The 7,363-nt window shown below is 45.9% G+C and overlaps 1 protein-coding gene across 1 annotated transcript in view; it reads right to left on the reverse strand.

Annotated features, from left to right (window-relative positions):
- LOC129713648 (leucine-rich repeat and immunoglobulin-like domain-containing nogo receptor-interacting protein 1) overlaps positions 1 to 7,112 on the reverse strand; it is a 124,038-nt gene extending 116,926 nt beyond the window's left edge. The window contains exon 1 of the mRNA XM_055662857.1: positions 6,855 to 7,112. The gene's annotated coding sequence lies outside the window, so the exon portion shown is untranslated. The remainder of the gene's footprint in view (positions 1 to 6,854) is intronic.
- Positions 7,113 to 7,363: the final 251 nt, after the last annotated feature.

The raw sequence follows: 7,363 nt of genomic DNA on the forward strand, positions 1-7,363 counted from the left end.
GCACAGGAACTACTGAAGATTTTATGCTCAGTCATAACATTTTTAAAAATTTAAGCTTGGGTATGTTGCCACTGAAAGAGCCAGTTTAATCAGTCAAAATAAATATACTAGTTTTACGATGGCTTGTGGCAAGCTGTGCCCAGCAATGGTAAGAATATAAATAATATATATTGAAACTGGAAGTATCTAATGGAAGGTTTATGGCTGAACACACATGTCATTTCCAGGACTATGTTTTTCTCTACGTAAAACTGTCCCTTGGTAATGAAATGTGAGTCACGAGTGCATGTGCTATGACTTTCCTCATCCAGTCATAGCAGCAGCCACGGAAACAGGCCCTTCGGCCCAACTCATCCCATGCTGACATCTTAGGCCGAAGATAGAAGCTGGAGTAACTCAGCGGGACAGGCAGCATCTCTGGAGAGAAGGAATGGGTGAGGTTTTGGGTCCTGCTCATTTCATTCAGCTATGGTTTACTATGGGCTGAATGTCCTATTTCTTCGCTCCAGAGATGCTGCATCACCCGCTGAGTTTCTCCAGCATTTTTGTCTGCCTTCGATTTTTCCAGCATCTGCAGTTCTTTCTTAAACCTGGTTTACTATGGACTCTGTTTTTGATTGTACATGGTATTATTATCAGCGGGTTGCCTTGTATGCCTAATTATTAATTCATCGTATGATTATTATATATTTATCTGAGAGTTGTCACATTTACAGACCCCCAGGCTGCAGTGAGTAAGAATTGTATTGTTACATTGCCAGTCCCTGTGCTAAATCAACACCCTTGACTAATCATCTCACCGATCAATATAATCAATGGATGGATATTGACCAACTTTCCTCAGTGTTTTCCACAAACAAATGAATCTGAAATAAGTCACTTCCTCCTCAACAAGGCGTCAATGATCTGCAATATTAATCTTTGAGTTGTGACAGAGTGTCACTGAATTCTTTGCACAAAAGATCATTCAGCTCAAGATAGACACAAAGAGCTGGAGTAGCTCAGCGGGACAGGCAGCATCTCTGGAGAGAAGGAATGGGTGACGTTTCGAGACGAGACCCTTCTTCTGAAACGCCACTCATTCCATCGCTGCTGGTCCCGCTGAGTTACTCCAGCTTTTTGTCTCTATCTTTGGTTTAAACCAGCATCTGCAGTTCCTTGCTACACAGATCATTCAGCTCAATGAGTTACTGTTCAGGCTCCAGATAAATCTATTCCACCCTCCATTGGCATCCAGTTTGGTCAAGGGCTGTTATTGGGGCTGGAGGAAGTAGGTGTGTAATTCTGCAACCAAGCAGGGTGTGAATGTGGCCACAGAACAGATGCAGGGGCCGGGCTGGTAGGGAATGGGAGAGGCGAGCTGAGCAAAGCTGTCTGCGGGAGGATGCTTTGGCACCAGCTCCGATGTGTTGGGAGACAGACAGATTGAGAGCAGCTCTGGGACAGTGGCAAGGAAAGAACAGATGGAAAGCAATGGGGAGCCAGATGGTGTATTGTAACACTGATGGACCCACAGAAGCAGAAACCAGGCCCACATACATCTCCTGGTTTGGTCCTGCAGAGTTTCAAACCACCCCCAGAGGCTCAGGGACATCCTATTCTTCACTCTGCATTGTCAAACGCTGCTTAACAAATAACATGCATCTTCATTCATGAGCCAATCCTTTGGGAACTTATAAAATGGACAATGAGTTTAATAAATCTCATTGCGATTCTACCCTCGAGTCAGGTATCTAACCCTCTTTACAATGTGAATAGCACTGATGATTCAGGTCGCAGTGAAAGAGAAAGATTTGTTTTATATTGGGTATATTTAACAACCAAAGCATGAGGTGCCTTGCCAGGTATAGCCGCATATCACAACCTCAGTGATTGGGAGAGACAGTTCTGAGATTTGATTTTGAGCAGAGAAATGAAGCTTTGTATAATACACTCCATACTTAAATAGTTTATTGTAATAAACTTGGAGAGCGCCAATCAGCACAGTTTTTTTTTCATCATGGGACATGTAGATGTGCCAGGAGAGAGACTGGGACTCAGTTGCAATTCACCACTTTAGACGGAACAAATGCAGCAAAGGATGAGTTTTGCCACTCTTCAAACAACAATCTTAATCCTTTTATTTCCTTTCTGTTCAGGAACCAAATGCAGAGAATCAGTGGGAAATCAGACATCAAATTCCCATTTAACTGCTCATCAGGAGCGAATATTTCCAAATTTTATTGGGATGGGCAACACTGATGTTGTCTGCTGCGTTTAGTGTAGCAATCCCAACGTGTTACAAGGTTCCCAGACACTCCAGGCTGGGTGAGTGCAACAAGTGTACACAGACAAGGAACTGCAGATGCCAGTTTACATAGGAAAACACAGAGTGCTGGAGTAACTCAGCGGGTCAGGCAGCATCTGTGGAGAACATGGATAGATGATGTTTCACAGAGTGCTGGAGTAACTCAGCGGGTCAGGCAGCATCTGTGGAGAACATGGATAGGTGACGTTTCAGAGAGTGCTGGAGTAACTCAGTGGGTCAGGCAGCATCTATGGAGCTAAGGAAACTCAGGCAACATTTCAGGCCGAAACGTTGCCTATTTCCAGAAGGATTTCGGCCCGAAACGTTGCCTATTTCCTTAGCTCCATAGATGCTGCTGCACCATAACTCAGCGGGTCAGGCAGCATCTGTGGAGAATATGGATAGGTGACGTTTCACAGAGTGCTGGAGTAACTCAGTGGGTCAGGCAGCATCTGTGGAGAACATGGTTAGGTGACGTTTCACAGAGTGCTGGAGTAACGCAGCGGGGGCAGCAGCATCTGTGGAGAACATGGATAGGTGACGTTTCACAGAGTGTGGAGTAACTCAGCGGGTCAGGCAGCATCTGTGGAGAACATGGATAGGTGATGTTTTGGGCCAGGAAGTTTGAAGAAGGCTCCTAACCAGAAACGTGGCTTAGTTTAGTTTAGTTTAGAGATACAGCGCAGAAACAGGTCCTTCAGCCCACAGTGTTCGCCCAACACCTCCGCTCGGTCCGCATTAACCAACCTGATCTCCCGGTGGCTCAGCACTTCAACTACCCCTCCCATTCCCAATCCGACCTCTCTGTCCTGGGCCTCCTCCATGACCAGAGTGAGCAACACCTGGAAACTGGAGGAGCAGCACCTCATATTCCGCTTGGGCAGTCTGCACCCTAGTGGCATAAACATTGACTTCTCCAATTTCCGGTAGCCCTTGCTGTCTCCTCCCCTTCTCAGCTCTCCCTCAGCCCTCGGGCTCCTCCTCTTCCTTTCTCCTTTCTTCTCCCCCCCACATCAGTCTGAAGAAGTGTTTCGTCCCGAAACGTTGCCTATTTCCTTCGCTCCATAGATGCTGCTGCACCCACTGAGTTTCTCCAGCACTTTTGTCTACCTTCGATGATCCAGCATCTGCAGTTCCTCCTTAAACACTAAGCCTGAAGGGTTTCGACCCGAAACGTCACCTATTTCCTTCGCTCAATGCAAAGAGTTGAACACTTGTATTGTATTGTATTGTATTGTATTCAAATTTATTGTCATTGTCTCAATTTGAGACAACGAAATGAATTTCCCTTACAGGCAGTATCATAAAAAAATCACACAAAAAATAATAAAAATAAATAATAAATAAATAATACAACATATTAAAAATAAAATTGAAATTGAATTAAAAATTTAAAAATTAAAAAAAAAAAAAAAACACTCTCTCCACTATCGGAAATAGGCAACGTTTCGGGCCGAAACCCTTCCGGGTTTCGGCCCGAAACGTTGCCTATTTCCTTTGCTCCATAGATGCTGCTGCACCCGCTGAGTTTCTCCAGCAATTTTGTCTAAGTTTAATTAGTACACAGGTTGGGGATTGATTGTTCCCCCTGCTTTGGGAATACTTCATGCTTGTGGTGTGGACTTAGAGGAAGTGTAGCAGTCTTGTCCAATGTGGCACAGGTCACCTCTAGGATGCTGAGTCAGAGCTAACGCAAGGCAGGGAGCAGCCGCTGAATTGCATTGAACTGCAGAGGGGAATGGCCGGACCTAGCAGTGTCGGAGCAGCAATGGACACACTACCAATCATCGCAAACACAGAGACTCAGTAATAGACTTGTCTCATTTCATAAAGCACTTCACGGAAATGTCACAGTGTCCGTTCCCAATTACCTTGTAAAACCTTCAAGTCACTGGAGAACATGTATTCAGAATTTATTCATGCTTATGCTTGAGTAAGCAGATCTCAAGATATATATATATCGCTGACCGACAGCAAGTATGGAATGCATGATTCACCCAAGTAAACAGCAAGAAAATGCAATACTGTGCCTGCAGAATCCCGGGACATGCCAGGTCTGTGACACGCAGACTCTACTCTCTAACTTCCAAATCTGCAAATGCCACAGCCCAAATAATATTAATAAACATAGCCCAGACCATGGTGGGCTCTCTGGAGCCACTCTCAGAATCACATGGATTGCAACATTACACCAGACGTGTGTATGTGACATGCATGCATGCATACACATGTATGTGACCCATGTGGATGCGCATGCACATGCAAACACATGTATGTGACCCGTGTGGACACACATGCATGCATACACATGTATGTGACCCGTGTGGATGCATACACATGTATGTGCACATGCACATGCTTACACATATATGTGACTAGTGTGGACACACATGCATGCATACACATGTATGTGACTTGTGTGGACACGCATGCATGCATGCACATGTATGTGACCCGTGTGGATGCACATGCGCACGCTTACACATATATGAGACTAGTGTGGACACACATGCATGCATGCACATGCATGTGACTTGTGTGGATACGCATGCATGCATTCACATGTATGTGACCCGTGTGGATGCACATGCGCACGCTTACACATATATGTGACTAGTGTGGACACTGCATGCATACACGTGTATGTGACTCGTGTGGACACGCATGCATGCATACACATGCAAACACGCATGAACACACTCATCACTTCTGAAATGATCAGGTCCTTGCATTCTAATAAGAATGGTCCAATCGTACAGGACTTTGGTCCAGAACATCGATCATCGATCAACGTCGTTCCCTTAATGCCTCCTCTCATGTAGCTCGGAATATTAAGTTCTGCCACTTGACCTCATGAATAGCTATGAATATCAACACATAGTCATGAAGCTTTTGTAGCCGTCTCCGTTACAGCTCCATGGACCATTTGTCCTCCATCATCAGAGCTTCAGACAACCCACCCTCCGTTGTGAAGTTCACTGATGCTTAAAACCACAGGACCATTCTCTCCATTAAATATCCCCCCAAACATTAGCAGGTAACAGTTTGTAAAAGCTTCACCTCCCCCCTGGCCATGACCACAATCCACATGTTCACACACGTACCTTCTACAGCCACCAGGTCAACACAGTCCACTGGACCAAGATCAACCCCCCTGACTCAAGGCCATTGAATTGATTTAATGTTGCCCAATGACCATTCACCCAGCCCAGACTGGTCAATAACAAACACTGATGCCATGAGTGACCACTTGCCAAGTCAGTAAATCTTGGCCATGGCCTGAGGAGCCCATTGTGTTTGACCAGACCTTCTGGGAACACGGAGCAGAGTTCCAGCTTTGGACTGTGGTTTAGTGTGGTTGACCATGAGTGTGTGTGAGTCTGCCCCGGCCAACAACTGTATCACCTCCCCCTCGGCACCATGGTCTGATGCCCTTGACCACCACGGCTCATGGAGGCTGAGATATTGGGGAGGAAGCAGTTCATTCCTTCAAACCAACAGCCACACCGTTTCACTGTGTGCCCAACTTCCTGTTGCCACCTCCACCAGGGGCCACAGGGGCCACAGTTTAAGAATAAGGGGTAAGCCATTTAGAACGGAGACGAGGAAACACTTTTTCACACAGAGAGTTGTGAGTCTGTGGAATTCTCTGCCTCAGGAGGCGGTGGAGGCCGGTTCTCTGGATGCTTTCAAGAGAGAGCTAGATAGGGCTCTTAAAGATAGCGGAGTCAGGGGATATGGGGAGAAGGCAGGAACGTGGTACTGATTGGGGATGATCAGCCATGATCACATTGAATGACGGTGCTGGCTCGAGGGGCCGAATGGCCTCTACTCCTGCACCTGTTGTCTATTGTTCCTTGTCTGCCTGTCAGGATTCATATCATGTGTTGCTGGATGGAGGCCTCATGGACAAAGCCAACATTTCTTGTCCATCCCTGATCCACGTCAGGTCTCCTGTACAATCACACCTTGATCTCAGCTACCTTGAGATCTCTCACCTCACCCCACCTTTCCTTCAAACAAACCGCTTGTATTTGGTGCTGATAAACATAGAAACATAGAAAATAGGTGCAGGAGTAGAGGCCATTCGGACCTTCGAGCCTGCACTGCCATTATAAGATCATGGCTGATCATCCGACTCAGTATCCCATCCCTGCCTTCTCTCCATACCCCCTGATCCCTTTAGCCACAAGGGCCACATCTAACTCCCTCTTAAATATAGCCAATGAACTGTGTGGCCTCAACTACCTGCTGTGGCAGAGAATTCCACAGATTCACCACTCTCTGTGTAAAAAATGATTTTATCATCTCAGTCCTAAATGATTTCCCCCTTATCCTTAAACTGTGTGACCTCTTGTTCTGGACTTCCCCAACATTGGGAACAATCTTCCTGCATCTAGCCTGTCCAACCCCTTAAGGATTTTGTAAGTTTCTATGAGATTCCCCCCCCCCTCAATCTTCTAAAACATGCTACAAAACCTCAGCACAGCCACACATAGAAACATAGAAATTAGGTGCAGGAGTAGGCCATTCGGCCACATGGAGGCATTAAGGGAGAAAGGCTCACCTTTGCTGGTCAGATGTCGGCTGATTCCCCTCAGGTGAGTACAGGTGTCCCTTGGCGCTGGCTGTCCCTATTACAGAGGGAATTCCACTGCTGCTCCTCAGAGACTAACGCATGACTGTGTGCATGATTGGAGGCTGTCGATGATGGGCATCCAGCCACTCACGCAGACAGAGGCAGGGCAGAGCCCGTGCGGCTAATATTTAGTGATAGTCCACACGTTCTTTGGCTCCTTCCCACTGGATGTCTGGTGTAACAGGATGATTCCTGGGAAAGAAATTGGATTTGTAAAGTACAGCACATCCCAAAACTCCTTCCTGACAATCACTGATATTTTCGACAGATAAAAAGTTACTGCTACACATATCGACTAAAAATTACGCTATATTTATCAACAACATTTCCATCGATAATCCCAACATTGGGGACACTTTAACTAAGTAATATAATAACTCACATCTAAGATTAAACAAATAAGTGTTCTAATTAAGTCACACGTTACCAATTAGCTA

This window comes from Leucoraja erinacea, chromosome 36 (genome assembly GCF_028641065.1).
Source record: "Leucoraja erinacea ecotype New England chromosome 36, Leri_hhj_1, whole genome shotgun sequence".
In the NCBI taxonomy this organism is placed as follows: Eukaryota; Metazoa; Chordata; class Chondrichthyes; order Rajiformes; family Rajidae; genus Leucoraja; species Leucoraja erinaceus.